Raw genomic sequence first — 11,297 nt, 5'->3', positions numbered from 1 at the left:
TCAAAAGAAAGGAAAAAGAAGGAAAAAAAATCATAAATTGAGACCCACCACTTCTCAAAGACTGGAGTTTTGAGCTGGGTTTTGAGCAGAATGATAATGGGGTGGCATCGCCTTATATGACAAGAAGCAAAGATCAAAAAATCCTTCAAATGAACAATGTGGCTATGAGTACATGCGACATGATTAGGGCAAAGAATGGATTGCTATGCAAGCAAATATATATGTTTTTTTATTTTTTTTTCCAGTGTTTTTCTTTAATCATGATGCCCTTTTCCCCGTTGGTCAAAGTCTTGCTCCTATCATAATTGGAAAATAACTGCTACATTAAATTTCTCCTCGCCAATGATGCTTATAGAGCCCATATAAAACTTGCTTTTTTAATATTGACATTCCTCTCTTTCACTTCTGTTGGGTGTCTGTTTACCCTACCTGTTTTCTCACTTTTGTTCGTTGCACAAATCAGTCATGTAATAGGACCGCTCCATGATTTGCTAAACAAGTGCCTGTTTTTATTAAAAGAAAAAGAAAAAGTAATAGTAGTTATTATTTTGAGTTTGGTTTGGTTTTTGGTTATAAAAATAAATAAATTGAAATTTTATAAAAACAATTCAACCACAACCGAACTGAAATGGGTTCTAATTAACCGGTTTTAATTCGGTTTGATTAAGTTATTTTATGTTTAAAATCAAAAAAATCTATATTGTATTTTTTTTTTGGACTTTATAATGGGCTTATATGATTGATGTTAATATTATCTAATTTTTTTTTATAAGATTCTAGAATATATTTATTTTTTTTGCTACTAAATATTTATTTATATTAAATTGTTAGTGCCGATCATGTGTTTATTAAATTATTTTGCCACTGAATATTTATTTATATCACATTATTAGTGTCAATCTTGTGTTCAATATGCTGCAAGCTTTTCTAATATTTTTTTCTATTTTGTTTGAGTGAGCTAGACTCTTTTTATAGAAGAGTTTACATAACACAAACCAAGTTAAAATTCAAATTAAAAATCATTGTTGTCAAAGAGGCTAAAAAAACAACAACAAATAATCTTGTTATAAAACACTTCATGCTGAAAAAATAAATCTTTATTGTGCACATCATCTCAATCAAGAAGCACATCAAGAACATTGCATTTTAATTTCTTAATACTATTGACATCAAAACTTGCAATTCAAAATGTAGAATTATAACATGGTAAATTAAATTAGAAGATATAAAAATAAAAAATTAGTATTTTTACCATACATTTTTAATAAATGCCCTAATTTTGAACTAATTATAATTTATTTTTAGATGTAACTTTCCACAAAATTCTATAAAATAAAAAATTACAATGTTAGATTTAAAATGCGTTAATTAAATCATAAAATAAAAGGTATAAATTTATAAGAAAAATTACCTGACTCAAGGTTTTTTGTAGGTTTCAAAATCATTCATCAAGATTCTAATGAGTGCTTGAATTGTTGCTGGAGATAGAGAACTTCAAAATACTGATTTTAAAACAAAAGGCCAATAGTCCAAAAACATGGGAGTGTCAAGCCCTTTCTCCCTTGTCCTAATTTGCTTAAAGTTACAAGACTCCCTCATTTCATAGAGAAGCCTAGCATGTTAGCACATAGCTAATCGCTCTGAATAAGTTAAAGTATATCACATGTATGCATTTTACATAATGAATAAAAAAACATGAAATATATACAACACAAGAAAATGAAATAAAGTATGTGGATACCTGTGATTCTCTTACAGTTGCAGAATTAGGTTAAGTACTTAAAAAAAATCCCGCAATTTGCTTGATCGAGTATACGATCACCTGTGTTAAAGGTTGATTCAGAAGCCACTATGGATATAGAAATAGCTAGAACATGTTGTGCAACCTTCAAATTTGTCTTATATTTAGAAGCATTACTCTTCCACCAACCTAAAATATCTAACTTATCATCATTAAGATTCTTACAACCATCAACCAAATATCTCTCAACCTTATTTCTATTTTCCACACTACCCTCCTCCTATAAATGCCTATTAAATTGAGTCAAAGTGTAAACATCTATGTCCATATCATCAATAACATTAACATCTTATTTATGCCTATTATTATCCATCACTTTATCAGCTTTAAAATAAAACTCATACAAGCTCATCAAAGTATCTTTCACCCTATTGGTTAGCAAATGTACTTTGTCATAATCATACAAGTCATTAAAATAAAATTTCATGTGTTTCAACTTGAAACATGGATCTAAGACATTAGCCACCTACAATAAATTTTTTTGATTTACTTCACAACCTTAATACTTCTTAAACTTTAAAATCATATTCATCGTCATTCTACTTAAAAGATTGTCTTTACTTTTACACAATTACAATAAGTTTGTATGCATATAAATCAAAAGATTGTCTTACTTTTACACAATTACAATAAGTTTGTATGCATATAAATCAATTTATTGAATAAAGAATTTGATATGATTTGTAATGAGCCAGAAAATCTCAATGTAGCTATGTAAAAGATCTTTAAGAACTTCACCAAAGTTTTAATATTTTCTCAATTCTCCAAACTAGGTGGCCCCATGTTTTTTTATTCCCTTTTGAATCAACATCCAAAAAGTAACTCATATAACTAGGTTTATTTTCACCTAACCTTGCAAACACTTTTTCAAACTTTTTAGCAGCTTCTAACATAAGATAAGTTGAATTCCATCGAGTTACAATATCTAAATACAATGATTTCTTACACTCTACATGTAACTTTTCTGCACATTTTTTAAATTCAAGTTACTTAGAAGGTGGAGATCTCATAAATGTAATTGCATTTCGAATCTTAACAATTAAAACATTAATCTCTTTCATTACAATGTGTGCACAATATTTAACATGCAAATGCTCATTTGACAATATATTAGTTGATTAATTTTTCATTACATTCTTCAAAAATAAAAAAAAATCATATTATTAGAGCTTGCATTATCTATTATAATAGTCAAAACTTTATCAATCTCCCACTTTAATATACAATTCTCAATAACTTGACCAATTGTCTCACCTATATGATTGAAAACTTAATAAAAAATAAGATTTTTTTTATGTAAATTCCACTCATTATCAATCCAATAAGCTGTTCAGCATGTATAGTTAATATTTTGGATTGATATACATGCATTTGATATTAAGCATAATCATTGATTCCTAAGAGCTGTCTTTAATCTCTCCTTCTCTTTAATATAAAGTTTCAAACAATTTCTCATAACAATGAAATGAGAAGAAATGTGAAATCTAGGTTGCATGGTCCTAGTAAACAATCTAAATCCCTGACCCTCCATAAAATTAAAAGGCAACTCATCAAATATAACCATATTTGCTAGTGCTTGTCTACATTCATCACAATTATAACATGTTGTCTTTAGAGTTCTTATATTTTGATTTTTTAATTCACCCTCTTCTATCTTAGATTTTAATACCAAAACCTTTTGTTTTCTAAGAACCACAAAAGAAAACTTTTTGCATACTTTTAAATGACTCCACATATTATTGTGTCATTAAAAATAGTATGATATGTATAATATTTTTCACAATAATTACATTAAGTTCTAAGGGTTTTAGGATTACCATCAAGTTTTGTAAAGTGATTTCAAATTTGTAATTTTTTTCTATCATCCAATAAACACACACAAAATAAAAAATGTTAAATCCCAATCATAAAATCTACTTGGATGCATCTATCATATAAACAAACGAAACCTAATCTTTCCCAAGTCTTCTTTAACAATGTGGTTTTTTTTTTATTTGATTTTATTTTCTGGTTTTAAACTTCCTTTTATATTGATACTGATAGTTACTTTCTTAAAAAATATTAAATATCAAGAAAAAACTTCAAGAATATTATAAAATATAGTAGCAGGTTTCACCAATCAAATATATAATGTATATTTTTAATTTCTTTATTGTCTTTTCTTAACGTTTTGCATTATTCATATTTTTTCACACTTTGATTTGTTGACGAGGCAATTGAATTAAATTAAAATAGCCAACAAACCAAACCTCAGCTCCTCCTCCTTGGTAAAAACTTTTGATGGAAATAAAATAATTTCGTCGAAAGAAACAAAGTCCTTGTTCCGAATTGAATCTTGTCCCATAGCCTAATGACCTCATGATTGTCTATTTCATTTTATATGCTTTAAGGCCATGGGGCATTATTTTGCTGGCACCATAAAAGAAAGGCTGGGCCTCATTGAATGATGGAAAATGGTGTTGTGACGAAGAGCATCTATCCTGAACATTTATGAGGCGTTATGATCACCATTGCTTTATAGGGCCCTCGTACTAGCTCGATTACTAGTTTTGTAATTTTATTATAGTATTTTTTTATTTTAAAATTTATTTTTAATATTAATGTATTATAAGATCTAAAAATATTAAAAAAATAATTTAAAATAAAAAAACTTCACAATTATAAAAACAAAGGGACCTTAATTACAAGATTCTTAATTGCCACTATTTTTTTTTTTTTATCACATGTCATTGAAGTAATCAAACCCAATCTTATCCGCAATTCAATTCAAGATCTAGAATATAGATGTGATAGTTTAATATGAGTTAATAAAAAATATTATTTTAATAATTTTTTTTTAAAGTTTAATTAAGACATATATATGTTGATCCAAAGCTTCCATTATAACTGGGAAATGAAAAGGGAGACATTCATGTTGTTTATACAACTCCCCTGGTTTTGCAGAGTGGGTATGGCATTGATGTTTTTATCTAGGATATATTAATTAATTAATTATGAAGATTGAATTAGTTACTATCAATGTAATTAAATACTTATTTTCTTTGCATGTTCATTAATTTAAAGATATGTGAGATTAATTGAGATATGTGTAAATTAACATTTATATTAATAAAATAAAAAACTTATTTCCTAGCAAATATTTTGATGTTTTGCACTAATTATTACCCTTAATATTTGTCTACCATATCAAATAAGCATAGCACATAAGAGATCGTGAGATCAGTTCCAGATCATATCAAAGATGGATTTCTTCTATTGATGACAATCATTAGTCATAATCTTGTTGTTGGGCTAACCTTAACTTAGGTTTAAGGTGATCAGCTTCATCATAACCAGTCAAGCTGTCTGAATAATTCTGTTCTTCTTCACGGTCTCCTTTATTATTTATCCCCGTGGTCTCTGCTTTACTAGCTTTGGCTCTCTCTCACACACAGAGAGAGACATATAACACGTATATTTTCATTAAAAATCTGGAAGATAATGAAGTAGTTCCTAGCATCGACTCTCATCTCATCACATGTAGCTAGGGTTCTCGATTGTAGAATTTGAGAATATAGCTAGCTAGGATCATACAGCATAAAATCGCCAGTGCATCAAGTGGTCGCTGGCGTTACTTGATCGAATAATTTTGATCATTTTTAAGGATCGATACAGTGTGTCGATGAACTTGTAATTCAATCAATACTCATATTTTTCTCCTTTTAATTAAAAGCATTGAGTTTTTTTTTTTTAGGAAAAAAATTATACGGTATTGAATTTGTCATGAAACTTGGAAGATGTTATTAGTCCATCAATGTTCGGAGCTGAGAAGCAAAGCCTTCTATTTACCGAATTTAAGAGGAAACGAGTTTTTTCCATTCCTTTTCCTCTCAAGCGATTAGTTTGCGGTTTATTGCACATTAACTTCCTAATTAACTGACAGTGACCCGCAACGGCTATTTTTTTTCATATATTAAAATGATGCAGATACTTTTCAACAAGATTTTTTTAAAATTCTGGTATTATCTCAAAATCTAAGATTCTAGTTGCACTACTTAGTTGGTTTTTTACTGATTTAGATTTGAATTTTTTGTTAAGTCGTGTCTGGTATTTCATGGGTTAGAGACTTAAGAAATTAAACCAATTTTAGCCGAGATAATTTTGGATTTTTATTTTTATTTTTTAAGTTAATATTTTTTAATTTTATAATATTGAATTTCTTTTATTTTCTTTTTATGTTCTTTGTTTTTTTTTTATAGTTAAATTTATTTTTTTAAAATAAAATTTTTGATCGAATGAAATAGAATAGATGGATTAGATATATTATTTTATTTTAGGCAGACAAATGTGCAGAGTGCAGGCTCCTGCCAAGTTAAATCTATTTTAGGCAGACTCCTGCATGGCACAGAGACTGAGGATATGATGTCACATGGATGTCATGTAAGAGGGTGCCGCATTGGAGAAATAAATCATTTTGTAAAATGGGAAGTCAGCTACCTGGAAGAGGGAAACATTACCATCTGCCCTGCAACATGCAACCATGCATCTATCAATTAAAAATGGAAATATGAAAGAGTTGAGAGAACAAGGACAAAGCAAACAACAAGAAGCCTCCAATTGCAGCTCTATGCAATAGAAGATATATTGTAAATTCCATCAAAGAACTTTGTTGCATCAGTTCTAAGATTTTCTCTTGCCAAATCATCTGCCTCAATTCGGACACATCATAGGCTTAATGGGTATTACCAGTCAGGTGACACATGAGATCACTTTCTTCTCCGACTAGTGATTGCAACCATCTTTGACACTTCATTTTAAACATTTCTAGCCACCTACTCTGCAACCATCTTGAACTTGGCAGCCAAAAACTTTGCAGTAGCCATCTTGTCCATTTGTCTCCATTCACGACAATCTCCAACTTGGAGACAAATGGCTAATTCCCACGTGATTAATTCTTTAGCTTGCGGAGCTTCATCAAAACTCGACCCCTACACAACCGAGGTGGGATAACTCCAACAATCTCCCCTCACATAACAGGCCCTAGATCGGAAGCAGAGACAACCCGTTCCTCTCGTGGACTATTGGGTTAAGACTTGTTGGCAAACTCGGGCTCCGATAATAGTTTTTAGGACGTAGAGATTGATGCCTAAACATAAAACAATTGGTTCTACGGGTAACCCGATGACCTAGACCCTTTTTCAGGATAATTATGCCCTCATCAATGGTTCTCCTGGTACTAAAATGCAGATTTTTAGATTGTTAATTGGTGGACCAATTTGGCAAGGATATTGATCGCAACACAAATTGGGATGTGAAAATCTTGACTGAAAGCAGGAATGGTTATGCCAGGTGTAACGAATTAGTGTTTTGACAGTTGACAAAATTGATATGAAATTAATTTATTTATGAACTTGCTCAGTAAACTATAGGGCTTGTGGTAGTTGCTTTCCTTCCAAGAATGCATTAAACAGTTTAAACAACACAATAGACCTCTTTGGCTGTGAAAATGGAACCCCATGTGATGCTCCTCTAATGGCTGCAAAAGATAATATATCACCATATACTTGTGTCCACCCAGCAACCTGCGAAAAATATGTATAAAGGTATGATCCCATGGATTAGTCCTTACATCGTTCTTTAAAACATTAATCTGAAATTATGCGCTCATGATGAGGATTAACTGACCTGTTTTCCCTGGAACCAGGTTCTGTAAGGAACAGTTGTGTTTAGTCTCAATCCCTTTGCTAATCCATTCACTATTGTCCTTGTTCCAGTGAGTGGGACAACTGAATCTTGATCTCCACTGTAGAAATTTTAGAATGTTATCAGTATTTGATCCCAAACCCAACTTCTAAGTCAAAAGGAATCCCTCATCAATCAACAGAACCACACCTCGCCCATAACCATAAACCTAATTTACAAAATAAATCCAGACACTAGAAGAGAGAGATTGAAGGAGTTTCACACCTTTCTGTTTGAGCCAACCATCTGTTTGAGATCCCGAGCTTGATTTCATGGCCACGTTGAATATTGAACCGAGGTTTGTGTGGGAGGGAGGGAAAGATCCTGAGCCGAAGGGCAGTGGCGGAGCCAGAAAATTTTAAACAAGGGGACAAATTACTAATAAATACTTGATATTATATTCTATATAAACATGTGTTATATATAGAGAAATTAATTTGAAATACATGTACTAACTCATGTCAAGTAAAATTAATTTAAGAATATTTTTAAAATAAAAAAACTTATATTATAATTATTCTTTCGAGTTTTTATATTTTAAAACTATTTCATAATGACTTTATTCTTAATTTTATTAAAGATATTCTTTCTAAATATATACAATTAAACTTTCATTTATCTATTTCTAAATCTTCCAAGGACTAGTGAAATTATTGGCAACAATTCTTTGTTGACTTGTTGTTTTATACAAGTGGGTTAAATATAAACATTAATATATTTTTTTAATTTTTTTTTATTGTGTATCTAATTTTTTTGAGTTGTTGAGTACTTCATTTTTAATTACTAGTAAGTTGATCACCATTAACAAAAATACATATTAATTCATCAAAACTCATTTCAATTTTATATTCATATGCATATAATATTTATTCATATACATATTAATTTAACAAATCTATAAATTATAATAAACTCTAACATTTTTAATAACTAATTATTAAGGAATAAAACTAAAATTAAACAATGGAATAAATAGAAAAAAAATAAAAGAAACTCACCTAAAACATAAAGCATAAAGCATAAAAGATTACTTAACTAATTAATAGTTTACGATTTGAAGAAAAATTTTATAAAAGGAAGAAAATTTTTAACTAATTCATAAAGCTTGGATCAATTAGTAATTAATAAAAAAAATTAAACTTGTTAAGTTATTAATTATATATATATATATATATATATACAATTTGCCCCCTTAATCCCCATTCTCCGCCACTGCCGAAGGGGATGCCTGGGTCAGTGGGCGGCGATGGAGAGGATAGGGACGAAAGAGAGGACTGATTTGGAGATGAAAGAGAGGCAAGTATGTTTTACTGGGTAGCGATTGTTTTTCATATTAAAATATATATTAATATTTTTGTTATTTTTTAAAAATTATTTTTGACATCAGCATACTAAAACGATCTAAAATATATAAACCGTATTAAATTTTAATAAAAATTTTTTTTAAATTTTTGTGAGAATATGATTTGAACCGTGTTCCCAAACGCTTAAATGATTTGATTTGGTCAAGAACAGTGACCGAGCTATTTTTTTTTTTAATATTTTTTATTATTACGAATTCTCTCTTCCTACTCACAAAAATTTTATATGGTAGAGAGTCATCCTCATCTACTTCTAACGCATTAAATCTTGATTTCAATGTCAATAAACAATAGAGAAAGCTCGAGGCAAATGATCAGCTATTATCTGAATCCTTAAACTTCAAGAAATTGCAAGACCAAAGAAGGAGACAGTCCTCCTAGTTACACACAGTAGCCTCGACAGCACACTCATCATGTGTTTGGAATGGAATACGGTAAAAGAAGGCAATGCCCGGTAAAAGAAAGACAATCAAGGAGCACTGTTCCAAGTACAGAGCCCACAGTTTAACACATAGTGCTACAACTTACCTACCAGTGTAAAATTAGCCAGTAACTGAGAGCATCAGAGGAAATAAGGAAATAGCATATGCAGATCAAATTTCTCTAGTTGTCCTAAAATACAAGTAATGCTTAGTTAAAGGGAAGAAGATGACGACCTAATGCTTGTCAAATTTGGCCAAGCTTGTGTAAAACTTCTCCGAAAGGTCAGTTTATCTTCATAAAAAAGCTCAGGGTATTTCACCTTACATTGCTCTGTCGAAAGAATATTATATGTGTATCTTTCATCTCTTAATGATCTTGTTGTTGATTTCGATGTCTCTGATGGATTAAAACAAAAACACTCAATAGAGAAACTGGCAGCTTCTTCTTCTTCTTTTCCATTGATATCTTGACAACTGATTGATGATCAATCATCTCTTCTTCGGCTCATCCCTGTTTGCACAGAAACAACTGGAAATCGAGTTCTCAGACCTATGGCAGACATTGTTAGTTACCACAGATCGAGGCTATTTATAGTTTTCGCGTATTCCTCCTGGTCCCGTGACTGTTTGTGTTTCTCCCCCCCCTCCCCCCTTCAATCACTCTCCTAACAAAATGATAGCAGGAGCTGGTCAGGACCCATAAAGTGAAAGAATAAAGCTCAGACACGGTCGTTTGAGGCTCTAAGCCCAACAAAATAAATAGCCGAATTAGATCTTTACATATCCGAGTCCAACAAATACAAAAACACTCATTGGCTATTTCCACCTTATCCAAGAATAACATTTTTATCTGAACATATCAAGCATTCAGAAATTGTATTATAATATTACTAAATAAGCTTCAGGGCGTTTCCTGGTGTGGGATGACGAGTGTGACGAGGCTTTTAGAAGATTGAAAGAGTATCTGACATGTCCCTCGATTTCATCCAGGTCGTTGCAAGACGAAACATTGTTCATATATATACCTCGCTTCATCAGATCATGAAGGAGTGCGGTGCTGTTGAGAAAAGAACACTTGGAAGAAATGCCAGTTTATTCTGTGAGCATGTTGATGACTATCGTAGAACAAAGGTACAGCAGGTTACAAGTAATACGGCTGGCTCTGATAACTGCGGCTCGTAGGTTAAACCTTATTTTGTGGCTCATCCTATTGTTGTATTAACTAACTATCACATGAAAGAACTGTTGCAAAAGCCAGAGTTAGCAGGCAAACTGGTTTGCTGGGCAATTGAGCTCGGGGAGTTTGATTTGTTCTGTCAGACAAGATCAATGATGAAAGCTCAAGTTTTAGCAAATTTCGTTGCAGAAGAATGTTTAAGATTTTAAGATGGAGAAGACATTCTGATCCTGATTTGCAACCTATTCGTCTATAGGTCGTTAAACGAGAGGGACGTGGAGCTGAGGTGATTCTAGATGGGATAGAAGGGATTTTTGTTTAATATGCTTTGAGATTTTGTTTCAAATCCTCCGTATAATAGGTTGAAAATTAAATTTGATTTTTGATTTTTTATAAAAATAAAAAAATTGATCCACTGATTAGACTAGTTCAATTGGTAAAATACAATTTTTGTTCGGATTAAGATTTTTTTGTATTAATTTAATTCCTTAATTATTTAAGATTTTATATTTATATAAAGATTTGTAATTTAGTATTATTGAGCATCACAAAAGACAGAATAATTTAAAAAGTTTTAAAAGAAATACTTAATAAAATATACCTTTCTCTTATTTTTTTTTTTTTGATAGTAAACGAGATAATTATATATTAATTAATTAAACAGCCCCATCAAGTAAGTGGGGCTGAACGAAAGATAGAATACAATGGGAATATGAAGAAAGAAAAGACCAAAGTGATGAGGGACTTAATTAGTTAGTCCAGTTCATAATACATTCAGGATTTCTAAAAAGATCTGAGCCTGTATAGCTGAAATT

The 11,297-nt window shown here is 30.8% G+C and overlaps 1 long non-coding RNA gene across 1 annotated transcript; it reads right to left on the bottom strand.

The window, feature by feature from the left end:
* Nucleotides 1–7,100: 7,100 nt before the first annotated feature.
* On the bottom strand, nucleotides 7,101–7,859 carry LOC118033283 (uncharacterized). Its single transcript, XR_004684836.1, has 3 exons — nucleotides 7,748–7,859; nucleotides 7,466–7,583; nucleotides 7,101–7,362 (listed from the first exon to the last, which is right to left on the bottom strand). It is a non-coding gene; the product is annotated as an uncharacterized lncRNA (long non-coding RNA).
* Between the last annotated feature and the right edge of the window lie 3,438 nt (nucleotides 7,860–11,297).

The sequence above is a fragment of the Populus alba genome, chromosome 16 (assembly GCF_005239225.2).
Source record: "Populus alba chromosome 16, ASM523922v2, whole genome shotgun sequence".
NCBI lineage: Eukaryota > Viridiplantae > Streptophyta > Magnoliopsida > Malpighiales > Salicaceae > Populus > Populus alba.
The sequence above is the reverse complement of the archived record's forward strand: the minus strand, read 5'-3'. Positions and strand labels throughout refer to the sequence as shown.